General features: G+C 39.2%; 1 long non-coding RNA gene across 2 annotated transcripts in view; it reads left to right on the top strand.

Annotated features, from left to right (window-relative positions):
• The window catches only part of LOC128119725 (uncharacterized), a 36809-nt gene extending 10008 nt beyond the window's left edge, over nt 1-26801 (top strand). Inside the window, exons 2-4 of one of the 2 annotated variants that reach the window (XR_008221651.1) lie at nt 15366-15500; nt 21970-22107; nt 23164-26801. This is a non-coding gene — a long non-coding RNA (uncharacterized LOC128119725). The remainder of the gene's footprint in view (nt 1-15365; nt 15501-21969; nt 22108-23163) is intronic. The other variant, XR_008221650.1, reaches the window with a different exon arrangement.
• The last annotated feature ends 669 nt before the right edge of the window (nt 26802-27470 follow it).

The raw sequence follows: 27470 nt of genomic DNA, 5'->3' as shown, positions 1-27470 counted from the left end.
GACTTCATTTAGGAATAATATCTTTGTCAGTGTGATTAGTCAAGAACTTGAATATAAAATCATCCTGAACTTGGGGCATCCTAGAAAAAGGGAGTAAGTCATACGGAAACTGAGACAAAGGCTGGCATGGTACTTCCATGATCCAAGGAATCAGGAATGACCAAAAGGTGGGAGATGTAAGAAGCATTTTCTCTAAGAGCACTTAAGGGAAATAAAGTCATGTTGATACCTAGATTTTGCTCATATGGTTTCATGAATCTGACTGAATAAATCTCTATTTCTTTCTTGTGGGATGTTGTTACAAGGGTCCTACAGAACCAATGACATCAAATAAAGAAGAAAACATTATTTGTGAAGTGATTGTATCTTATACTAGTTGTTCTAGAAAGTTAATATCCTAGAGTAAGTACAGATTGAAGATTTCTTGAAAAAAACCTCTGTTATATAAGCAGAACTATGATAAAAGATTATGAATTAACAAATAATTTTGTAAACATCAGTTATTCTACTAAAATTTGTCATGCCTAAAATGCCGAGAATACTTTTTACTTCTTTGTGAAAATCTGAGAATATATTATGACATTCACAAACACATGTACACACACACACACACACACACACACACACACACACACACACACACACAATATATACAGAATATTCTACATAGAAAATCGATGTGTGAAATCTCAGTATGAGTGGCATACACAGGTGTAGGACCTTTTCTAAAGGATCATTTTATTTTGAGTATGAAGAGTGAGTAGGAAAACCAAAGAGGAAATAAGAAATAAACAAGAGATAGATAATGAACATTACTCGTCTCCCCAGGATATCTGGACTTTAATCTAGTCACACAAAGCCGTTGAATGGTTCTGCAGAAAGAAACAATGTGAAAACTTTGGCCTGCTACTTATGAATGCAATGTGGAAAACATATCAAAGGGGGTATATCTGAGGTCTGAGAGATAGCCAATGAGACTCCTGTCTGACACACAGCAGCTAGAAGAGTGCCCTGGGTCCAGCTAATGGTGTATAATTGGACTTTGATTTGTGATATGTACTAATCATATTAGTAACAATTGTCATTGTATTTATAGTAATAAATGAAAGTGCTGAAGGCTATTTGGGTAGATATTATATCTACGTGTTCAGTTAATTCTACATACTATTGGCGCCTCTATTTTATTAAAAAAAACTGGCACTAAATCTTGGAAATGTTAAAAAACTTGTAGATGATCATGCATGACTAAGGTCTACATGGTAAATATTTTAGAGTACACACTGTGACCAAGAGATACAGAAAATTCCTAGCAAGGTAGTGATGTCACTTGATGGAACAAGGGACAAGGGGGCAGGAATAGTTGGAGAAGAAGGAGCATGCACTGAGTTTGTGGTGTTTGTGAAACTTGTACCAAAATGGGTAGAGAAAAGTGAGAAAAGACTAGTACACACAGCACAGCGGGGAGATACAGACTTGGGAGCCAATGGCATAAAAAAGTGTAATACAAATCTTGGGATGTTGCAGCATGGCGTGTGGACGGCATCGTGAATTATCCAGGGCAGGTTCCCAGGAATGCAGACACATGGCAAAGTCTTTGAAGAGCCACAAGAGAAATTCGGAGCTACCAGAAAGGTGAAGATGCTTGAATAATTATGACGAGAAGACAGTGAAGGCGATCGTGATGCAAACTTGGGGAAGAGGGAGTGTTTTAGACAGAATACCCTGGGAAGGCTGGAGATGTGAAACTTGCTATGAACATGGGGGTTTGGCTTAAATAGGAAACATTTCATCCATTTCAATGGGAGTGCGCTTCGAACTATGGAAGAAAGAGAGAGGGTATCTAATTTTGGAGGTTAAAGAGTAAAAGCAGAGTTAGTCATATTTTTTTTTTCCGTGAAGTAAGTGCAAGGTTCCATGATAGTGTAGAAAGCTGAGAAATCGAGGTGCTGGCTATGGAAGGTCGTGGCACTGTGGAACTGTCCAATCTCAGCAGTATTCATGTGTCAGAGAGAAGGGGAAGCCCTGGAATGGAGACAGAGCAATCTTCCCAGTGGGGTGATTTTCAGGCAGATCAGACACTGGGCTAACCACACTAGTATTTTGTTAGGTGGATGGTGTGAAAGTATAAAGCAATGGACTAAAGGCTGAGGGTGTTGGCAGAAACATTAGCCAAGTCCGTGCAAGAGCGATGGGCTAGTAAAAATGTGGAAAGGACAATAAGTTAAAAGGCAGTAATTGTGAGTGTCTCTCGTAGACCTACTATTAGCTAACGGGGCCATGGGGTGAATATCTCCTAAATTCTCTGGACTCCAGCTTTCCATGTCTATGAATTGAGAACTGAAGTAAATGATTGATCTCTAAGAACTAGTCTGGCCTGAAAGGTGTGTGAGTCTGTCTACTCAGGAGTAGTGAGAGAAGGAAGGGATGGACTTGATGGGTGGAAGTGGGGTGCCTTACTTTATGAGAGGATGGTGAATAATTTGGTAGAATGCTAGCAACCCCATATTAGCCATGTAGGTTATAGTTCATTTTTCAGTTGGTCATGTTCTCGTATAAACTGGATAAAGCGAGTAAAAAGGCACAGGACATTAAAAGGTAAAGACTTTTTGCTTTTGTTGTTGTTAAAGGCTTTGAAAGATGATTTTTTTTTTTGAGGAGCGCTGGGCAGAGGGGAAAGGAATTCAAGAAATTCTGACTAGTTCTTCATGTTACCATTGTCACATTAAGTAAATTTCTGTAAAGACTGGAGATGAGGACCTCAGGTTATCAGGAATCTTGCCAGCTGTATTTATGCTGCGTGAAGACGCTGTTTGGAGGGCCTGAGCCCAGTCATCCATCAGTATGGATGGCCTCTGTTCATGACTGATGACACGTCAGTAGATCTGATGGCACTTTTTAGGAATGAAACATTCTCCTGTGTAATGGAGTGTAACTGACATGACCTCCACATATTATGGCTCACTCCAGGAAGACTCTTGAGAAGGACATGGAGTGCAAAAGAAACCAGACTTCTCAAGTACAAAGTTAAAGACTTTTTTTTTAAACATGTGAAAGACAGACGATAGTTTTATTAATAGTGAAGGGTAAGAGCTGAAAGATCTGAATGTTTAGCTAAACCTAACCGATTTCTCATTTCACTGTGGATAGAAATAACCACTCCTGAGGTATTTCCATAACTTCGCTTTCAGCCAGGAACCAGAAAGAAGAAGAAGAAGGAAAAAAAAGCTCTTCCCAAGCAGTTTATAAACTAAAAATAGAGATGACAAAAAGTCAGATTCAGATTAAATTGGAAAAGCTAGTTATTCAGAGAAACAGCTCCATCCTCCTGAGACAGAAATACGTGGGCAATAGTGGGGGAGGCATACATATTTACTGATACCCACAGAAGGAGATCACGCATGCCCAGCTTTGGCCAAGACACATCAACACAAGAGCAACTCAATTTGCTAATGAACACTGAGTATTAATGATTCCCAGGCAATTGCTTTCTGGTGAGCAAAAGGAGCCTAAAGTGCCCACTACTTCTCATCCTGTCTCTTCTGGAGTATCTTCCAGGGCCTTGGTAAGCTAAGACAGCAAAGCATAGTCCCAGGTCCACTTAGTTTGGTTTCAAGGGTTAACGTTACATTTCATAGTATTTTGTTCAAATAATCTTTTTTTTTTTTTTTTAAATTTTGAGAATAATGGTGCAAACATAGCCCAAAGTCTTTGGGTTTTGCTCCTCATAGTACTAGCCTGTCAGATTCATCTTAAAATATGATCTATAACAGGAAAGAATTTCCTGTCTCTAAGGCTGTCCTGGTAGAATTGTGCCTTTACAAATGAAAGCAACATTGTGGACTGGGAAAGTATTGGCACTGGGAATTGGCTAATGGTGTTTATAGCCAATGACACAAAAACACTTCATTTTATCCATCCATCCATCCATCCATCCATCCATCCATCCATCCATTCTTCCTTCCTTTCAATTCACTTACTAGCTCATTTATTTAGCTTTATACTTGACAATGTAAAAATATGGTTCCTGACTTTTAGGAGTTTTTCATTTAACTAGGCATTATATAGTTATGTATAATCTAATAACTTCAATTGAATGAGATAAATGTTAATAGAAAATGCTGTATTATATAACATGTATTCCATGTGCACTTTAGGTAGGTCTCACACACACACACACACACACACACACAGAGAGAGAGAGAGAGAGAGAGAGAGAGAGAGAGAGAGAGAGAGAGAGAGAGAGAGAGAGAAAGAGGAGAGGTAGTTGTACTGAGGCTGATCTAACTGTGCCTTGGGATGGAAAACTTCAGGGAAGAGATGGCAGAGTATATTTGAAGGTTGCGGGGAAATCATTGCTGCTGCAGTGGTCTCCAAACAGGGAGGAAGAGGTGGATCCAACGTGTCAGCCTGAGAAGGATTTTGGCTTCTATCCTGCCTAAAACAGAACACCACTAAAAAAACTTCTTAAAATTAACCACTTGACAAGAGTTTGTTTGTTTTGAAACAAATAGCGTTTACTAACCACGGTCTCCAAACCACTGTGGTCAACTGTTGCCTTCTTAGGTGATATACCAAGATTTTGTTTTAAACACTTACTTGTCTTTTTGGTAGCACCGAATCTCTTGGGTTCTAGGTTCCGCTCTTTGTTTGTTTGTTGCCTAATTCGCCGAGGCTGCGAATTGACAATTCACAACTTGTGAGCATGCGAACAGCATTGGAAACCTCTCTGACTCTCTCTCACAGGAGAATCCGCTGCTGCTGTTGCAGACTGTGAGCCGAGGGTCACTTTAGGGTCATTCCCCCCTGTAGTGTCCCAGGGAAAAATAGTGATATCCCAATCTTTAGAGGGCTACATCCTGTATCGACATCCCAGTTGCTGCCAAAGAACAGGCGAAAGGTTGGGGTGGGGTTTGACTTTTAGCATCCAGACAACCCACAGTACTTCATTGCTTATGCTCCAACACTTTGGTACAGCAATTGGGAACTTGGAGGAGACTGAGAAGTCCTGAATGAATGCATATTGTTGGACATGGACATGGGGCATGTCAAGGACCAGTGCCTCAGCTCCATTGGAGAGGCAAAGCCTTCTTCAAGTCAAATGTTGACAGTGTGTGCAGAAAATGTCCACTTTAGCTTTTCCTCTTCCGATAGTTACTACCTGAAGACAGCTCTCTTTCAGAGACCTCTACTACTGAGATGACATAGTCCTGTTTCCTTGTTCGGCTGTATGTAGTGATTCTGCATCCTTGTTTATCTGTGTGCAATGACCCCACTCCTTCAGATACATGCGATAAATACTCTGAGCTTCCAGGTTGCTGAGTTTTCTCCATCTGAGAGCCTGGGTTCATCTGAATCCAGCTTTTCTCTTTGTCTTTTCTTCACTACTTTGCTACCCCAGCTGGGTCAGTCCCTGAAGCTGTGTTGGATGCGGCAGGGCCTAAGAAGCAGGATGAATGAAGGACCAGGGTATGAGAAGGAGCCACCGGTCTGATCGGAGAACAAGCAGGGTACTTAAAACATAACAATAACAATTAACTATATTTATGCATATATTTAAAAGTCAATCCAAGAATGCACTGTTTGTGCTTATGTCTCCCCCTTTCAGACCTCACAGAAGGCCAGTGATCGATTAAAGTATTCTTTAAAGTACCTTTTTTATAAGGACAAACTGAAACTCAGAAAAAATCATGAGAAGAAACAGAATGTGGTGCCCTCATGATGTCAAGTGAATTGGTTTCCAATACAATGGCCCATTCAAGAGGATTGGGTGTTTGGCAAACTGGGTTATGACAAATTAATAGTGGTTAGTGGTCCTCAGTGCGAGGACCACGGCAAATGCCATCCAGCTTCTTCCCAAACAACCAACAATGATGAATACACATCCATCTGAAACTATTAAAGCGTTAGTCTCAAAATACTTTCATTACACGTTTCTTCACTCTGCGCTGTTTGTATGGTGGCTGGTGTCCAGCCCTCAAGAACAAATACATTTTCTGATGGTCCTCCATGAGTAAGTCTAGATATAGATTTAAAGGAGCTGTTGATTCTCACCCAGAGTTCCTGGCATGCACAGCTGGAGCTCTTCCTGTCGTTCACTGTGTGATTGGATATTTGCAGTCCCACAGCATCTTGATTAGTCTGTCCAAAACTCTCTTAAGGGACATCATACAGCACAGAGCTCTGCTTAGAACATGATAGTGACATTCTTTTTTTTTTTTTTTTCCGAGACAGGGTTTCTCTGTGTAGTTTTGGTGCCTATTTTGGATCTTGCTTTGTAGACCAGGCTGGCCTCGAACTCACAGAGATCCGCCTGCCTCTGCTTCCCGAGTGCTGGGATTAAAGGTGTGCGCCACCATCGCCCAGCTTGACAGTGACATTCTTTACTTTGATAATTGTTATTTTGGACAAGGCAATCTTTGGGGGATATAACCAAATTGCAGGATTCGTTTTTCAAACTTTCAAAAGCCTCTTCAAACATCGCAGGAGTGAAAATTCTCTCTCCTCTATAGGGAAAATCTGCTAAGTCCCTGAATTTTCTGCTCAGGTTTAGACCAGGCAGACTTCTCTGTCCATGTTCACATTTTAAATAACATCTAAATGGGACAATTAAAATACCACCTCCTAGGTCCAAATTCAAAGATAAGACTCCTTTCACATCCTGTGGGCTTTGGCGGGCTCTGGGAAAGCAGTCTGTCATTTGAGGAGCAGTGACATTTTGTCTCCAGCTTGTTTATGCAGCCAGGCACTCGCGTTTTGATGTCTTTAGCTATGGGCAGGAGAATGAGGAGGTGAAGATGTAAGAAGGTAGATGCTCTTCCCTTGTCCTTCTGCCTGTAAGCTGCCTTGATGTTCCCGGAGAACTTCAAAACGTTCCTTCTGTCTCCTGGGCAGTCCGCTGCCTTCTGTCGCGCTCTTCCTGAAGTCTCGTCACGGCACTCAAAGGATATAGCTGTCCTTTTCCACAGCCACTTCAGATCCTGGCCGCAGGGCCCGGATGTGGAGCAGCTCCTTCTGTACTGATACTTGACAGACATCTGTTTTCCTGAGAATCAAGGCCTTTTGGGGAAGTGAAAAAAAAATTGCAGGTGAACTCTAGCAGAACAGACCCTCCCTTGTGTCTTTGCCCTTGACCTCCTCTGGTGACCTCCAGTCCCTTCTGGATCAGTGTTGCATGCTTTACAATACCAGCGCTCACTCGGGGACTCTGGAGTCCCATTGAATCTTACTCTTTTGGCCTGAGCCCAAGGACAAGAGCTTGACCTGCTGCAAGGGTGGGGCCGGAGGCTTTTGGACTTGAAGCAGCCCTCTCCAAATTGCCGCTCACAAATCTTTTCTTTAGTTACTACTTCTGTAGCCCCTTTCAACAATTATTTCTCAGGGAGTCTGGAGTCTTTGAACCTGCTCTAGGTCACTTAATTAGAAACTTCTGCTCTCCAGTCCTACAGCTAGCTCACTTCGGAACCGGGTGTCTCCCGTATAAAGTCACTCACATGGAAGCTTCCATTTTATCTCGTGTCTGTGCTTCTTTGAAACCCAGCCTGAGATCAAAATTAATTTTCTTAGCATCCTCGGGACTCTATACTTCTCTGAGAGAACTGCTTCACACATTAATCTTCATGGGACTAAGTGTGTTTGTAAGGAATAATATAAAATTGCCATGTTTTGTATTTATTAATTCTACTTAAAACTTATTTTAAAGAGCTTGAAGATTCATATGTTATATAGTCTTTAAAAAAACCCATGTTTCTTCATTTTGAGCAGAAAAGAAGAAACTTGGAGGCATCATATATGATCTCAAGGCACATCACAGACATATAGTAACTAAAACTCATGTATTTATAGCTACATTTTTTTGAATCAAAGTACCAGATATACACACCAGAGAAGGGATAGGACCTTCAATATATGGTTCTGGGAAGACTACATATATTAACTAGGATTATTAAACTACTAGAACAAAACACAAGAGAAACACTTTAATTAATCAGTATAGCCAAATATATTTTGGATAAGACCTTAAGAACACAGATGATAAATCCAAAGGGTGGGAGAAAATATTCGTGAACTATTCATCTGACAAGAATTAATATCCGGAACAGAAATATTCTGGTAAAATGAACAAATCGTATGCAGAGCCATTTCTCAAAAGTAGACATAAATGGGGCTGGAGCTGAGGGCTCAGTTAAGAGCACTTTCTGCTCTTGAAAGGACGTGGGTTCAGGTCCCAATGCCCACATCAGGAGGCTTACTAGCACCGGTAACAACAGAGAAGGGGAATTACTTTCTGGCCTCTGTGAGCACTGCACCAATACGGCGCATACACAGACAAGCAACAACATGCACACAAATATATTTTTAACAAGTAGACACAAGTGACCCACAAATACTTGAAAAAATGCTTCATAACATAAACCAGTAAGTAAATACAAATCAAAGCCAGAATGATATCTTATCCTAGTCAGAATGTCTATTCTTATTGCTATTATTATTATTATTTTAAATCAAAATAACTGCTAGTGAGAGTTTGGAGAAGGAACCTTTCAGTACTGATGTGATGAATGTAAATTAATACAGTCGTTAGTAGAAAAAGTAAGAGGGTCTCTGAGAACTGAAACTTGATAAACTATACTACTTCTGGATATATATTATATATATATATATATATACCCCCAAAGAAAAGGGAATAATCTTATTAAAGAAATATCTGCATTTTCAAGTGCGCTCTTGCAGGCTTATTCACAATGATCAACTTATAGGTGATTGGTGTCGACTGGGGGGATGAATGGTGCAAGAAAAGGTGGCACACGTATGCAATGGATAACTGTCTGGTTGTAAAGGAGAACGAAACCCCGCAAGGTGCAGCAAAACCACCTGGAAGATGTCACGCCGGGCAAAACTAGCCAGGCATGCAACGGTGAACACTACGTGTTCTCTCACTCGTGTAAGCTAAAACAATTTGATTCCAAAGGATGAAATAAAAGAGTAGTGACGATAAGCTAGTGCAGTGGTTCTCAACCTTTCTAATGCTGTGACCCTTTCATACAGTACTTCATGCTGTGGTGACCCCCTGCAACCGGAAAATTGTTTTCTTTGCTGCTTCGTAGCTGTAACTTTCTACGGTTACGAATCGTAATGTACATATCTGTGTTTTCCAATGGTCTTAGGCGACCCCTGTGAAAGGGTCATGCGATCCCCATGGGGTCGCAACCCACAGGTTGAGAACCACTGAGAGAGTGGAAGCAGAAGGGTGAGGGGACGCAGCTGGATACAGAGAGGAAGTTCCATGTTCTTGCGTGTCTACAGCACTGTGGGGGTGATTGTAGTTTCAAAGAGCCTATAGTGTGCATTGATGAAGAGTTAGAAGAAAGGCATTTGAAAACTCCAAACACAAAGAGATTATATGTATAAGGAGACAGAAAGCTAGTTATTTGGATCTGTTCCAACATCGCATCCGCTGAATGATCACCCCACACCACACCCCCAATATGTACAATTATCTCCTGCCGAAAGGAAAACAAACAGGGCTTTCTGTCTAGTGGTTTCAGTATGGAGGCAAGGAGTGTCTCCTAGAGTCCTACATCAGGAGGATAGATGGGCTAGGAAAGCACCCATTCCAACCCTGAGAACATAATTTTGAGGGTTGTGTTTACAAGCCTGGGATGCCAATTATTTTCCAAATAAGGCCTCGGTCATGGTATCCATGCAAACATACACCAATGCATCCCCACCCACTTCCTGTGTGCCTTCTGCCTGCTCTGGGCAGTGAAGGGAAATGTAGTACTGGTTTCCAGGGAGTTCGCTCGAATGGAAAAGGAATTCTTGGCTTTAATCCCATATAAATTACCTTTTAAATCCCACAAGAATATATTCCCATCTCCATATGTAATCAAAAAGTCTTGAACTGAACTAAACTCATACCCAGAAGGGAACAAATCCCTGCAAGTCATTTTCCACCAACCTGTTTTTATCTCCCGGAATCCATTCCCCTACTTTGGGAAGAGATTCCTATGAATGTATGACTCAGTTCCTCCAGCAACTTGGGACTAAGATTTCCGAGACATATTTCAGAAACAGTTGCACACATTTCCAGTCTTCTTATTCACACAGCGTTTTCTGATACACTTCTGAGTGTTCTCCAAAGCCATTTCCTTCTTCATACCACTCCCCAATTTCCAAATCCCTTTCCTTAATGTTTAGCCCTTCATTACAAAGGCATTGCATACTCATTAAAAAAATAGACAAGCACAGTGACAGAGTACATTCATAATTCATCCAGTGATATCGACTATGAATGTTTTCAGAGTATTTTAAAATATTCTTTTAGAATGCACATGTTATTAATCTACCCATAGGAACCACATTTTAAATGCTATTATAACCAAGTGTGTTCAGCCAATGCAGCAGTGTTTGACTGGTTGCTGCAGATTCCCTTACTATAAATACAGAAGAGAAGGAATAATTGGTTTTAAATGAATTGCATATATATGGAAAATACATATGAAGGAATTTTGAATACTCATTTTGAGCAAATGTTAATTTTAAACAAATGCTTTTGCTTTTGTCCCATACTTTAACACTTTCCTTAAGTTTGGTTCCCAAGGTTCCATTTTTATGCTTTTTTTCTCATGCATTATGTTTTTCTTCCAGTTGAACACATACACATACATATATCACCCTGGATACTTATTTTTCGATTTCATAATATATCATGGTCATTATTTCATGTAAAAAATATAGGCAAGTATCACTAAACTTCTGAACTGTAGACTTTGATTTTATTCCACAATAAAAATGTCTACTTATTTATTAAACTAGTGTGTCATATTGACTGATTCACTGATTGTTTATCTTAAGCAGTCTCATGGGAATGACTGTAGCTGTAGTTGGATATAGTGCCAAATAGCCTACTAAATCTGATCATCCGATTGTAAAATCATCTTATACCTACCTCTGTCAAGCTCAAATACTCAATATCTAAAGGCAGCAACTAACTACCTACATTTTTACTATGAGTTTGCTTTTGCAAAGTATATAATGAAATAATAGCTTTCAAACTGACCAATGCAGTGCACATTTTTGAAGTGGTACTGAAGATGAATTTGGTTATCGTGTTTAAAGATTTCTAAATCAAACCTTTTCAGCTTGGATCTTTGGTTTGAAATTTATGATTATTTTCATCGTTGTAAAAGCACATTTTTCTTTGATCACCTCTCATTGACGAAAAATGATGTAAAACAAAAAATGAAAGTTAAAGAATTTTATTATTGTTAGATATTTTTGTCTTCTTGATGTTTTCTCTAAAACCAATAGTGAAGCTTCTGTAATCTAATTATTTAAAGAAGATGGAAAAATGCCTGAACATCAGAAGACAGCACAGATATAATATCAAACAAACAACCAATCTAACCAAACAAAATTCTTAAAGACTTAAAGCCAAAACTGTGATCTTTTGTCACAATCACAATGAGGTCAGTGACTCTCAGACCTGGAGGATTTCAATTCCCAGGGAAAAAATTACCACGTTTGGAGACATTTATTGTTCCCTTTAGGAGTTGCTACTGGTGTTTTGTGAGTCGAGATCAGAGCTACTTCTGCTAAATGCCTTATAATGTGCAATACAGACTCTTACAACAAAGACCTTCCCAGCTCCAGATGCCAGCAGCATCATGGCTGGGAACCCTGTGGCTCAGCCATGCCAACTGATTAGGGAATGGATGTCTCTGCTTGGATGGTAGCTTGGAAGCCATCTGTCACTATTTAAACTAAGCCAGAAGTCCCTCTTATGTTTAAGACAGCAATCCTGTCCATTCCTGAGTTTCTCTGGATGACACTAAGTAGGTGGCTTGGTGCAGCAAATCCATGCTGGACAAATTATGTTGGAAAGAAACAGTCTGCTTACTGTGGAGTTTCAGGTCGTATATAACATTGAGTTACTACTTAGTATCAAAGAGTCAGTTATACTTTGGCTTGATGTCAACATACCATATTGCCAGAGATCCGACAATCGCCTTAATCTTGAGAAAAATTCTCTTAAAACTTTTATCCTATTTCTTCCTTCTGGGATGTTCTGGAAAAGAAAGGTGTCTGATTTTAGTAGTGATGGAGACATGCGTAGAGAATGATTACACTGTGTGCGTCCGTTGGCTGACGTCATTGATTGCTTCATTAGTAAATTTCTGTTTAGGTAGTGGCCTGTTCTTTTCTCATTAGAATGACTTTCACCCAAGTTGCTTTCTCATTTGACTGGTGGGTGACGTTCAGTGCTTAAAAAGACTGTCTGAAGAGAGCTTTGGTGATCTTTACATCTATATAACATGAATAAGTGGCCTTACTTAGTTGTTCTGAGAGGAGGAAGTCATATTAAACACATATGAGGGCTTCTATGAACCACAGATGCTATAAAGTTCTGCTCTTCTCTGCTATTACTTAGCATTAAGAAGATACTTAATACTTACATTATGTTTATTTTTTTTTACAGGTTCCTATTTCTTATTTTATATTGCAGTTTGCTTGGGTTATAGTTACAGATGTTCAGCCACTTGGTCAAATAACATTCTGGGTGTTTCCTTGAGAGTAATTGAAACAAAAATGAGATTGACATGCAAAATTGAGAACTAATTAAGAAATATTGCCCTTTGTGGGTGGCTTATAATGATTATTAATGTGATTATTAATTTGGCTGGGCTTTGCCTAATCAGCTGATGATTTGGATAGAACAAAAAGGTTGAGATTGACTCCCCAGATAAGAAGACTCCTCCTGCCTGGTGACCTGTGTACTGGGATATCAACTTCCTCCTACCTTTGGATCCAGATAAAAGCACTTGCTTTGTATCCTTGAGCAGGCCTTCCTTCAGAGTAAGGCTGTACCATTGGCTCTCCTGCATTTCTACCCTGCCAACTTGCCCTGCAGCTCTTGGGGCATATCATCTCTCAGAATCTCATGAGCCAACTCCTTCTTTTCCTATAGATAGATAGGCACAGACCATTTTGAGTCTATTTGGAGAATTCAGACTAGTATATTATTTATCTAAATATTAATAATACCAATACTACTACTACTGATAATCATGCTAATGAAACATCACAGAAATTTGTTAATAATTATAGTGGATATTTGTTATCATTTCTGCTTAGCGTCTTTCTCCTTTTGTTTTGGAATTCCTCTTCCCAAGAGGAATCCTTTTGCTGTAACTCTTGTGAAATAAACTCAATTCCCAACTGGAGGTCCAAGAGTGGACATGATTTCTCTACCCATAGTGATCAGTTCAGTAATAGGCACACAATCCAAACAAAACTAATCAGAATCTTACTTTGGGCTTTCCTCCAGGATATTTTGGGAAAGGACTCTCTTTCCTCTTGGGTAGGATAAAAGCCAGTCTGAGAATGAATCCAGGAAGTGATGAACAGAGCCAAAAGATGGTGAGACAGAAACTTGACTTTAAGCTCCTGGAAGCCGCTGTGCCCAGAGGCAGAGTTACTTCTTAATGTTCCAATTCTCTTTTGTACGTCAGCCACTTTTAATTGAGTTTTGGACACTGAAAATGAATTAGCATAGCTTGCTATATTTGGGCACTCAAGTAATTTAAGTAAGCACACTCACGTGAATCTCACCAAAGTTAGGTAAGTAAACAGTACTTTGCATTATATAGACAACGGTAATTAAGAAGAATGTCATGTTCAAAGTCATGGTTGATGAGCAGCAAAGAACAGGATTGAACACAGATAGGATGGTTAGACTCTTTCCTGAGACCCACTCACTTTATTTAGGTGTTTAATTGATTCAGTGGAGAGCATGAATAATACCAGTCAGATCTAGAAGTATCCTAAGAAATATTATCTCCACCCCCCCCCCCCCGTTTTAGAAATTGGGAAAGACTTAAAAACAAAGTCATTTGCCTAAAATATCATAGTAATTAGTCTAGTACTATATGATGGTGCACTCATTTTTAATTTTAAAAGATGCGTGATTTATTCCAAAGGGTGAAAAACTTCTTTTTAGCTATAGTTTCAAAGGTTTTAGTATATAATAGCTTGTATGCATTGCTTCGGGCCTGAAGTGAGACAGAATATCATAATGTTAAGAGGGTGTGGAGAGGCTACTCACCCCCTGACGGCTAGGAAGCATAGAGGAAGAAGACATGGACAAGATATTCTTCAACTGTTGTGTGTCCAGTGATCTGTTACCTCCAATGATGCCCCATCCTCCACCATCACCCAACAATCCCATGAAAATGTGAACCCATCAATAGATTAGTCCATTATTTAGGCTTCAGGATCCAATCACCTCTCCACTGTTGGCTATTCCAGCTGGAGACAAAGCCTCCAACCTGGAAGCCTTTGGGATGGGGCCTCCTTTATATACAAACCTTAAAAATGGTACATCCTTATTTTGTTTATAAATGGGGAATTAGGGATTAAAAGTCCACATTTTATTATCAAACTGCTAAAAATAATTTTGACCATTGAATTTTCTGAGTCTCAGAACCTTTCAAAGTAGTCAGTTGGTTTTCATGAACTGATATGTCCTTCTCTGTAGCCCAGCGGCCATTCATAGACCTAGAGTCTAAGGTAAAGGGTGAGCATTGTGGGCAGCTGCCTTCCGCTGACATGATGAGCAAGGCTGTACTCATTAGTCAGTGCTCCAGTTACCATGACCCTACAGTGTGAGTCAATTAGGGTAAATCTGGGCGGAGACTGTACAGGTTTTATTTAACTGTCTTCTCATAGTCCTCATTATATTTTCATGGTATTCTTAAATATAACAAAAATGCACTCTTATCAGTACTTGTATGTCAGCTTGGAAAGAATAAACATCTTACAAGTAAGTTGAGATCAGACTATTTTGTATATGCTCCTATGAGAAAGTCTGATAAATACACAAAGACTCCAAAAGCATTGAAGACAGTGGTTCTGAACCTTCCTGGTGCTGTAGCCCTTTAATACAGTCCCTCATGTTGTGGTGACCCCCAACCATAAAATTAATTCCATTGCTCCTTGTAATTGTGCTACTGTCGTGAATCAGAATGTAAATATCTGATATTCAGGACGCATTTTCCCTGTTACAAATTGACCCAAAGGGGGAGAAGCACTGATTTAGGAGAACCTAGCAATAATCACTTCATGATATAGTTTCATGGGATGACTTGATATATACCTCAGCAGTTTTTGGGGTGCCGTCTCTTGGATACATGATGTGACGTCCCCATTTTGTGATTGCTAAAATGGAAAGTTAGCAGCTTCAACTTTGTATTCCTAAAATGAGAAGAAATGTGTTAGTGTCATCACCCTGAGATAGAAATACTGAGAATGTTATGTTTCCTTTGTAATGGCACAGTAATAAGTAGAAGACTGTGTTTTATTTATAGATGGAAAATTCCCAAATAACCATTTTGAGCATCCATTCTCTATATCGATGGCACAAGTCACCTGGTTTCTTCAGACTGCTCTTCACTCATTGGAAAGCCTATAAAACCTGCACATTTTCCGCAAGTACCACCCAGGTAAGGCTTATAAGTTTTGTTCTATAGCCCCTGTGGCTACTGGTGCAAATGGATACCAATGTACAGATTTTGGTTGGTTGGTGTTTGGTATGTTTTGTTTGTATTTAGTAATTTGGGTCATAGAAGGGAGGTGGGCGGCAATGAGTAGTCTTTTCCTGACATCATAAAGTGATCAAAATCTGAGATTGGCTTCTGCCTGGTGTTCGTAGGAACAGTATGAAAACTGCATCAAAGACAGAGGTGTTAGAGAAAATGGCCCTAAAGAAGAAGTTTGCATTAACATAACTTTTGTGAGTTACTTCACCAAGTACAGATTCATGGAGGGTCACTTTCTCTCTATTTCTGCTGGCATGGAGAGTTCTCCAATAAATGATCTAATTGGATACCTTGTCAAATAATCGTTTTTAAGTATCTTGTGGATTGAAAATCCTAACCTCAAAACTTTAAACTGAGCTAGGAAAAAGTTTAGTCTTCCTACAGAGTGTGGTGCATCTATACTAAGGGAAAGGATTTTTTTTTTTTGAAGGGGCATCCTCTTTGCTTGCTGTATCCATCTTTTCCATCAAGTTTAGCAGATTTATGTCTTTACAGATTTTCCTAAGGATTTTCTCCTCACCTAGGTCAAATGTATGAACATTTTTAGATATTCATCAAAAATCCCACAGCTCTGTCCCTTTGAGAAGGAGAAAAAGCAAGAAGAGAGGATGGTGGGCAGTGATGGAAGAGGAGGGAGAACATGAAGAGGAGGGGAGGAGAAGGTGGGGGGGGAAGGCAACTGGGAAATCCCTTCTAGTTGCTTTTGGTAGTGATATGCCTAAGAGTTGCTAGTGTAACTATTAGCTGCCATGGGGTGTAACATGAATCTTAAAAGGTCTTATTAATAAAATCAAACCTGAAGCCAGGTATTGGGGTGAATGCTGGAAGATCAGAGAAGCAGAACAAGCTACAGCCACCTCACCTTGCCAATTTCTCAGCTGTTTCCTTAGACTGGAAGCCTCTGAGTCCTCATCCAGAATGAATCTCAGCTGAGCTGCTGCAAAAAGCCTAAAAGCTTAACCCACTCTAGTTCCTTATATACCTTTCTGCTTCCTGCCATCACTTCCTGAGATAAAAGGCATGAGTCACCATGCCTGGATGCTTCCAGTGTGGCTTTGAACTTACAGAGATCTGGATGGATCTCTGCCTTCAGAATGCTAGGATTAAAGGTGTGTGTGTGCCACCATTTTCTGGCCTCTGTATCTAGTGGCTGTTCTATTCTCTGACCCCAGATAAGTTTATTAGGGTGCACAATATTTTGGGGAATACAATATCACCACAATGGGGAGGCAGGGTGATTACTCTCGAATTCTCACAGTTATCTACATCCAAATCTCTAGAGTGTGTGGTGATGGAGAGATTTTCCTAGATTTTTCTGGCAAATACAATGCAATCAGAAGGATGTATTCCAGAAAAGAAGGTAGGCAGGGAAGGGGGAGATATGACAAGGAAAGTGGAAGTCATAGTGATGAGATTGTATTAAGGGGGGCATAAGGCAAAGAATTCAGACAGCCTTGGGAGGTTGGAAAAGACAAGGAACCAGATTCTTTCCTAGAGTTCCTGAAAGGAATATGGTTCTTCTGACCCTGGGAGTTTAGCCCACAGACATTGCATTTGAGATTTTTGATCCTAAGTTTGTGGCTATTCGGTATAGTAGCAACAAGAAAGTTATACAGCAGTGAATGCCTTCCACCATTCTTCTGCTTGATAACCCAAACCTTTCGCTTGAGACTCAGGAGTTCTGGACCACTTGAAAGGTTTTTCCAATTTCCAGCACAGACATCAGAGTGGTAGGTGATGTGAAGTGTAGTTGAATGTTAGTAAAATGGTTATGGAAGCCTGATTTGTTTCTTTAGTAATATAATTTCTTTTTCTTTGTGATCAGAGAAACCAGCATCACGGTGAGTGGAGGAGAGTACTTCCTCAATATTTGGTAGACCAGCACTCAGCTATCTTTGGCAAGAGAGGCACGATTATCAGTGTTTTGCTCACCACCCAAAGTCAACTGGGTTGAGTTGGTAGGAGTCTCATTGGATGCTGAGCACAAAGTGGTTGGAGGCTGCCAGCTCTACCTGCAACAAAACAGACCAGGAGAGCAGCCCCCTGCTGCCTTCGCTGCTGTTTGTCTCCTGGCCCCCTAGTGTAGTTGGGTTTTTCTTTGGGCTGCCAGCTGCCAGCTCACAAATAATGACACAGAGACTCATTATTAGTTATGAAGGCTTGGCTTTAGCTTAGACTTGTTACACTAGCTCTTATAACTTAAATTAACCTGCTTCTATTAATCTACATTTTACCATGTGGCTTTTTACCTTTCTTTTTTTTTTTTTGGTTTTTCGAGACAGGGTTTCTCTGTGTAGCTCTGCGCCTCTCTTGGAACTCACTCTGTAGCCCAGGCTGGCCTCAAACTCAGAGATCCACCTGCCTCTGCTTCCTGAGGGCTGGGATTAAAGGCGTGCGCCACCACCGCCTGGCTTTACCTTTCTTTTATTCTGTATGTTTGACTTCCTTCGTGTGTTGTTGGTGACTCACTGGTGTAATTCACGCACCTAGATTCTTCCTCCTCCTCCTCTCTCTTCCTGGAAATCACACCGATCTCTCCTGTCTAGCTATTGGCCATTCAGCCCTTTATTAAGCCAATCATCGTGATACTTCTTCACACAGTGTAAACGAATTTTCCACCACCCCCTGGTGATGATTGTCTGCGCAGATGAGCAAACTTGGATTTGCTGGGTCTTGGTGGTACTTTCAATAGCTTGTGTCTCTGCACAGGTGATACAATGTCACACTTAGATGCCGAGATACTTGTATGTGTGTGCTCAACAGTCATTGTGAAGACACAGCGTTTAACAACTTAAACAGATCCTCCAGAATATTCTACAGCCCAGGCGGCATTCAGACTCAGCCTTACACTGTGCTGTTAGCTCTTTTCTAAAAACACTTATTTCCCTGTGCTGAACATACAGCAAAAAATAAGACTGTCCCATCATACTGATGAATTTTTGCCTTGAGGTTCATGTCACATCCATCCTCATAAACTTCTTTAACCTCAAGTATTGAGTTCTAACTCACAGAATGGGATCTGCGTTCCTTCCTTCCCAGAAAACCTTGGATTTCTTATGATGTCCACGTAGAATAGATCTGCTCTCCTCCCAGGAATTGTCTGATGTCTTTATTGAGGGAACTTCTAGGGAAATAGGTGCTTTCACTGCCTACTCTTACCTCCAGGAGCCTCCTCCATTCATTTTGGTCAGGACCAAGGTGACTCTGACTTCCTTTATGCTGTTGGATGCATCATCTTCCTGAAACACTTAATCACTCATTAATCACTGCATTTCATCCCGGCCTTAACAGGAACCTCTTCTGTTTATTATGTTCGATTCTGACTCAAAGAAATGTCTTTCCATTTATTCTCAGTTTGCTTTTAAAGCTCTCCAGACAAGAGAGTGAATAGGCAATGTGTTCTCACCTACCCACTGTGTAAATCTACTCTTATGAAATACAGTATTTATCTTTTTCCAACATATGCTAGGAGATTTGATTCTTCATCATCATGCTTAGTTCTTTTTGGACAAATACCACTGTGTCAATCTAATGCACACAAGGTTAAATGAAACAATTTTCTCTCTTCTCATCAATTTCACATTGTTTTTCTTTATGTAGCTCTGGGCTGAGTCCTTTCTTCTAGCAGCAACTTCTCATTGCTAACTTCCTGAACTCACAGCCAAGAAAAAAAATTCTTCTGTGGTAATGTGCTGCTGTGTGGACTGTGTCTGAGAAAGCCTTTTGTTTCTATTACCCTTCTTCTCATTATATCAAATGTAGATTCTAGTCTTTTAATACCACATTACTTTTGCATTATTTTCAGACTTGATTATAATGCTTTTTCTATTACTATTCAAAAGTTTTTAGAGTTGAAGAGGCCAAAGATGCTTCATATCTCATTACATCTGTTATGCTTATTTCAGTTAGCATTCTTTGTGAACAGTGCACAGAAATACTCTTTGTTCATAAGGAATATTGATTTAAAAGTCAGAAAAAATCCATGTTAAAATCTCTACTCTTAGTAGTTGTATGAATGAATAAATTTCTTAGTCAAGTGTTTCTCTTCTGTGCCATGGGGATTAGATTACTGTTCATACTATGTTGGGCATGTCTGCATGGATGTATGTATGCATGTACATGTGTTTTTGCACCATATGTATATCTGTGATGTGTTCATGTATGTGCCTCTGTGTATTATGTATATGGGTCTATATAGGTCATGTGTTTGTGCATTTAATTGTGCTTTAGTGTATATTAGATATACATTTGTGTGTATGTGCATATAGACATATGCATATATGTGTGCAATCAGTTATTCTTTCATTTTTCCATATAGTTGTGCCTATATTCTGGAACATTTGATTGACAATGCACACTGTCATTATTACTGTAATAAATAACATCAACCCATTATGGGCACAGTCATTGTATATGCTACTATATTTATCAGAGATTGTCTTGAACGGCACCTGGCATAATGAATGTTCTCCTCAGCCTCTCCAGTAAATGTTGGTAAAATAGAAAATGATATAATCCTAGCATGAGTTGAACTTTCTAAATCTACCTTGGTCCCCAGTGATCACGCCTTTGCTTCCTGACTGTTGACTAACCTTTTATAACTCAAAAGTTTTGCTAGGGATCCATCCAATCTCTTTGGCATACAGTTTAAAGAAGTGAACTGCTTTCACCTTTTTGAAAATGGAAACATTTATTTGCCCTTTACTCACCTGCCAGCAAGACATCTGTTCTCTACAGTTCTTCAAAGATGACTATTTATGGTCCACTGATGTCATCTGAGCCTTCATTTGCTCTTGTGGAGCGGAGACTTCTTTGGTCTTCAAAGCTCTTTGAAATGCACTTAAAAAAAAAAAACTTCTTTACCTGGCTTAGACTTTAATTTCTTGATATTTGTGTTCTCCTTTCTCATCTGACAATTAACTTTCTTAACCTGTATAGTAGTCAATATTCTCTTGATTAAAAATTCAAGAAGTCCAAATTTGAATTCTTGACATAAGAAAATGAATCCCTTGATTCATGTAGCGAGGATTCAGAGCTTAATTCATTTGAATCATGACTGAATTCAGAGATGCAAACGGTGTGAGCAGAACCCCAGTTTCCTTGCCTCACTTGAACCCTGATTCTTCCTATGTTAGAGTGTTTCTTTATGGTGGAGAAGATAGTGTCTGCATTTTAGTCAACTCAGAAATTAAGTCACTCTCTTTCTCTATCACTATCCATGTACCAAAAAGTCAAGTTGTGCATCTATTGGGCTCTGCTCCATGGCCACAGGCAGGGATGGCTGGGCACTGTGGCTAATTACAACCTCAGGAGAATTGGGAGGGTTTGGGGTGGATTATGAAATACTTGTGTGCTAGGACAGGGGAAAGGTTTGTTTCCTGCCTGCCTTCTGCAAACTTTACTGTCCTCAAATCATTTCATTCTGTTGCTACTTATACACCTTCAGATACCAATATTTCACCTTCGATGGCAATTATCATAAGTTATAATGTTTCATTAGTATTATTTTAATTGGTTATGATTGGATTTTGGTATTTTTTCTTGATAAATGATGTCTTTACATTATTTGTCTTTGTTTAAGAGCTGGATGAATACCGATGTGATTTCTTAGCTACCTGTCTATCACCTTCCACGGTTAACCTCTTGGGTCTGTGTTGCTAAAAGCCTAGAGCTATGTACTTCTGCAGTGGTTAAACAAGTGGCTTTTCTTGTTTTCTTTGTGAACCACTAGAGTGGGCATTAAGACTTAAGGACACATCTATCTTTGTTTGGGTACAGAATTTTGCCTATCAAAGACTGTAGGGGGGCTATGACTGCTCTTCTGTGCCCAAAGGACCCTGTCATTTCCACCTTGTCAACCAGTACTAATCGCTGGTCAAAACTAAGTTCTGGGAAGTAAGTCCCAAGATTACTTTTCTGTTTCCTGTAATATGAAGTTGCTAACGAAATGTTTCTGAGGCTTTGGCTTTCGCTGCTCATGACTTCATGGAGCTATCTAGGCAAACCCTCATCACATACCAATATTTCTTCTGTTATCTGTGCCAGGTTTGTGAATGATGATACAATGAGATTGTTCATTCTTTTCTTTTTTTTTTTTTTTTTTTTTTTTTTTTTTTTTTTGGTTTTTCGAGACAGGGTTTCTCTGTGTAGCTTTGCGCCTTTCCTGGAACTCACTTGGTAGTCCAGGCTGGCCTCGAACTCACAGAGATTCGCCTGGCTCTGCCTCCCGAGTGCTGGGATTAAAGGCGTGCGCCACCACCGCCCGGCTGTTCATTCTTTTCTTTGGCCTGGAATATATGTTTTATCAACCGATCCCTCTTCAGACTTCCAGCACCAATATTAATTTGATTCTCTTTTCTTTATCTCTTCCCAGATATTTTTATGATTCTGCCCTCCTTGACTTTGGGATTTCTGCAAAATGATATATCTTTTTATATATCAAATAATATTCCTTTTGTACAATATGGTACATTCAAAAGGAAAGACCTTTTATGAATCTTATTTTGACAAGGTAAAAATGTCTATGAGGGGTGTTGATTTTGTGTGCCATCAAATTATGCTTGGTATATTCAAGCATCTAAGAACCTAAGTGATATATCCTACTGTTTTCTAAATTATTGTGTGTTGTGAGTTAGTAGTAGATATATCCTGCATTGAGTTCATGCTTACCTATGCATTTCTGTCTCTTATTTTCTCCATTCAACTTGAAATCCCTTGAAAGAGACTGAGAAATCTTCAATGAACATATTCTTCTCTTTCTTACAGTAGATCAAATCTCACTTCAATGATTGCAAAGTCAATTTTTTTCCTCATTGTATTGGGAATATGTGCTATCAAATAATGTTTAAAATAAGTAGGCCCATAGGTTGGATTGGCAAAACTCCTTTTCAATTGTAATGTCTCTTGTAAGGGAAACCTGGTTTTACTTGTGATGGGTCTTCGGCTTAGCTGAGTATATCACATGGTCAAAGCTATTCACAGCTACAGAACATGCTCTGTGTGGAGCTTTTAAAGCCTTCCTGATCTATGAGGGCTGAAGCAGTAGAACTGGAGTTAGCTGTAGCTGGTAGAGAACTGCTGCCATAGTTCTACTCAACATGAGTTTTGAATCAGGATATAGGGCCAACTGTTTTTCTGGTTCTAATTCTGTCATGAGTTTTTTGGCCTTTGGCAGTGGATAGGTACATAAAACATATTTGATACTGAAAGTATAAAATTTAATATGAGGCTCCACAATGCCTGTTCTAACTTTATAGATGTTTGTTAAGTTGTATGGACTTTAGGTCCAGTTAATTTTCATGGGTAATGTTTTATAATAATATTTATAAAATTAAAAATATTGAAACATTGTTGATATGTCAGATTTGGGTTCACGCAGAACTCTTAATGCATGTTAATCCCATGCAGGACTTCAGAAAAAGCAAACTTTTCTGCCAAAAGTTTTTTTCTTGGTATTTGAAACACCATGAATGCATAATATTTATGGATATTGTTAACCAGGACAATTGCTATTACTTAATTTTAACACAGAATGACATAATTAAAATGAGAGTTTACTTATTTTTAGGACTTCTTGAAGAACGAAATTTAAAATATTTTTAAGTGGAAGCACTATCCTTGAAGAATACATAAACAATAATGACATAGCCAAGCCTCAGGAACACAGTGAAAGACAACGTCATCTGCTATGTTTTATTGCTGACTGGGGAGCCAAAACCAACCATACGTAATGGAATTTCATTGTACGGCAATGGAATTTCCTTCAGAGTTTATTAAAAGCTTTAACGTAGTTTGAACTCAGTAAAGTAAATGACCTGTCCAACGTCTGAGTCAGCATTTTAAGTAAGTATGCTAATTTCTGAGCTCAACAAAGAGAAAATGTTACTCTGAGTGCATTTCCAATTGAAAATATTGTTTTCATTCCATTTCTTTTGAATTGCATGATGGAACTGGAATGTTTTGATTGGTTATATTTATGTTTTTTTTCAACAATCTTGGAGCAGTTGGCTTACTTGTTGACTGAGCAGAGTAAGAAGAGTGGTCCATGAGTTAATCAATGGCCTGTCCAATGTTGGTACAAAGCAAAAATTATAACAGTGATGATTTGGTATTTGTGTCGTGTTTTATATTTCAAATGGATAAAAAACAGACTCCCTAGTTTCTTTCATACAGAGGTTTGATATATCTATGTATATGAATAGGAATAGAGCATGAAAAAATAAATAGGAAAATCCATTTGCAAAGTTCCCTCATCTTCATCTCTCCCCATTTAGAAGTCCTTTATGAACAACACACTATTTATTGAACCTGAAGGACTGGCATGCTTGGATGCTTTTAAGAAATGCCAAGTTTGGAGGCAGAGGCTGCTTCAAAGTTGATGACCATGAAGCTGCATTTTTTCCATGATTCCCAGTTAGATGCTGTGTACACTGAAGTTTGAAAAGTATTATTGAATAGACTCTTTGTCCCTAATGAATTGATGCTGAAATCCATTGTTTTCTTAAGTCATTCAAATGACTGCTTCCTTCTGTTAATTGTTGGGATACATGCTAGTACAAAGTGCTTAGTATTCAGAGAAGTAAAAACCATTACAGAAATGCAAGTGAGTTATTTTTTTTTTGTTTAAGCTTTTCAGTAATTAAAGGTATAGGTGAAGTAGGAAGCATCTCTTTGAATACAAATATTCAAGTTATCCAATTATAAAATGTGATTAATAGCCTAATTTTAACCTTGCATATCTTTGGACTTTTCCATTATAATGGTTCTCTGGAATGCTAACTTGAAGATAAAGGAAATAAGCAGAGAGAACATATTTCTCATTAAATAACATTATTTGACCACTGCTCACATATAGTGATCAACTTCTGAACCATTTTCTCTTTTTTTTGCATTTGTGACATTTGGAAACAATGCTTTCTCCTACTCACTCGATTTCCAGCAGGTAGCCTAAGAGGATTTGCAGCCCTGCTTGGTTTGTGATTCTCATACGATTGACTTTACTCTGCAGAGAGATGAAATACAGCTTCAATTGCAATGGATGTTAAAGTTAAAACCCTTCTTATGTCATTTAGAGATTGTTTTTAGATTAAGGATCATTTGACCTTGAGGTACAGTGGTTGCTTTATTATCTGATCATGGTGCTCCCAATAAGAGCTTGCTGAATGCTTTCAGCACATTACCTGCCTATGTCACTCTAAAGCTTCTTGCCTCCGAAGATCTCACAGCGGGGTTAGAGCCAGGTAAAGGGCTTAAATCAGCAAGCTATATTTATCAGCAATAAACAGCAGTCCCTGGAAATGTTCTATCCAGCAAATTCATCTATAAAGCAATGGCTCAAAGTGCATGAAAATGGAACTGATTTTACGTTTTAAAGATAATTTGCCAATATTATTATGAGAAACTAATAGCTTTCTGCTAGAAAAAAAACATTTCTATAGTTTGAAGTGCACATATATAGATTGGGAAAGATGAACATATACTAATACTAAAATAATGTACTTAGACCCAAACTCCACAAATCACAGAAGGAAAAGGATTCTTGTGGCAACTTGAACATGGTTACTTAGATGAGGTTATATATGGTTTGAAACAAAAATAAGAAAGATTGTTTAATAAGAGTTATTCAAGCTCAAGCTACACCATGAAGGGCACCAAGACTGATGGTCCATTTATGATATGGAGAAGCAGCTGGATGAACTCAAACCTGAAGGTGATTCTTCACAGCTAAAGGAAGGACATTACACATTAGGAGTTGATCCTAAAATGTGGCTGTTGAAAAACCAGGGCTTTAGAGATGGGATGAAGTAAGTTACAGAGTACCTCCCTAGCATGTACAGGGCCCTGGATTAGAGCCAGCAGCCAGAATCTAAAACAAATTAAGAAGTCATATTAAAACACGGCATCTCTTCTTGGTGTAAGGACTCTCCACATTCCATTGCTGCTGCCTGTCCTGTCAGAGCTCTGTGGGTGTCATAGGTGATGATTCTGTATTTGTTAACAAAATTGAATTTTAAATAATATCCTAACAAAGGATGACTGTAGCATGACCTTGGCTATGGGCATCATACTAGAGATAAAATGCCTCTGAGTTCTGTGAAACATTTACATAAGGCAGTATGAGAGCTTTGCTTATGGCAGTGTGGTCACTGATGACACATCTCTGTCTCTTTCCTTCTACACAACTGAGAAAACGTCACAGCTCTGGTTAAAAAAAAAAAAAGAATGTAAGGCAAACATAGATCAAAGAAACTGCTCGATGATGTTTTTTTCTTGTGCACTTATGTGCAATAGCATCTCATCCTAGAGAGCAGTTGTCTGTCTTACAGAAATAGAAAATGATATCATATATTTTTTGATCACCATTCAAGGACAGTATTTTTAGATATTTTCCATACCGCCATAGGACGTTTATCTCAACAACAGTGTATGGTAATGGACTTAGACAATAGTGTTCAAATGATTGTAATAGAGTTATACCAGACTCATCCGGGCTATGAAAGTAAAGATGTAAAAATAGACTGGTCATAATGTGTGACTCAGCCTCATGAGGGCATGTGCTTCCCAGAGCAGTAATGGGTCTGGCCAGATCAGTCTCTACCTCTTGCCCGGCAGTGGTTCCTGGCTGTGTGCATGCTCATTGGCTGATTTGTAACAGACGTATTTGATTTGCAAGCTCTACTAAGGAAGACAAAAAAATTATAAGGCCTGTTTCTATAGGTATGGATGACTGATATTTTAATACAAGAACACCCCTGCCCCGTGTGTGTGTGTGTGTGTGTGTGTGTGTGTGTGTGTGTGTGTGTGTGTGTGTGTGTGTGAGTATTGAGGGTATGAGAATGTGAAGGTCAGAGGACAATCTCCAGTGTTGGTTGTAAGGTGCCTTTCACCTTACATTTGAGAGAGGGTCTCTCACTGGCCAAGAGCTTTGCCACATAGGCCAGGATAGCTGGCCTACAAAGGTCCATGGATCCTCCTGTCTCTCCTTCCAACTTGCCATTGCTGAGATCACAAGTGCATTGTGCTGCACTTACCCAGGTTCTTAACTAAATTCTAGGGATTTAATCTCAGGTCCTCAAGCCCCAGTGGAAGAGAATCTTAACGGCATGTGACATCTTTGTTAAAATAGAGGAAATGTAAGTGATCTTTATCCAGATGACAATTCTGTAAAGCAGTGTATGCAATTACAATCACAGGACCTTGGAAATCATGGAAATTGTTTGTCTGTTAATAAATACATGTTTTTCTACAGATTGATTTTACTTTTATTTATGTGTTTGTATGAGCATATGCCATATTTGTGAGGGCATCCATGGGGGCCAGAGAGGGCATCGGATCTCCTAGAGCTGGAGTTAGCAGTCCTTGTGAGCAGCCTTATGGGTTCTGGGAACAGAGCTCTGGACCACTGGAAGAGCAGCAAATACTCTTACCTGCTGAGACATCCCTCCAGCCCCCATGTTAGCACATAGTATTTCTGACAAAAACTTAATCAAGTGTAAGAACTAAGCTGGTGAAATATGAATCTGGAATGAAGGAGATAAAAAAGAGTAGACAGTCTTCTGAAAATGGTGCTGGGAAGAAAGACTGTAACAGTAGAGGAATGAACGTTGAGTTCATTAAAAATTTTTACAAAGACAAAAAGAAGGTGATACACAGCAAGGCGAGTCTACACTAACGCTGGTATCCATCTGAGGTAAATCTAGATCGATTAATGCCTTAAAAATAGTTACTAGTTTTAGAATGTGAAAGTATCATGACCATTCTTTTCAAGTTTATGTAATAGAGGTAATATAGAAGGTTCTCCGTAGTTCTTGTTTAGGATAAGGATGAAGATCAAGACAGTTCTCTACGGTCAATAGTAACTGGGTGCATTCTTGC

This window comes from Peromyscus californicus, unplaced genomic scaffold (genome assembly GCF_007827085.1).
Source record: "Peromyscus californicus insignis strain IS unplaced genomic scaffold, ASM782708v3 Scaffold_24__1_contigs__length_46423439, whole genome shotgun sequence".
Classification (NCBI taxonomy): Eukaryota; Metazoa; Chordata; class Mammalia; order Rodentia; family Cricetidae; genus Peromyscus; species Peromyscus californicus.
This window is presented reverse-complemented; position numbering and strand designations above follow the sequence as displayed.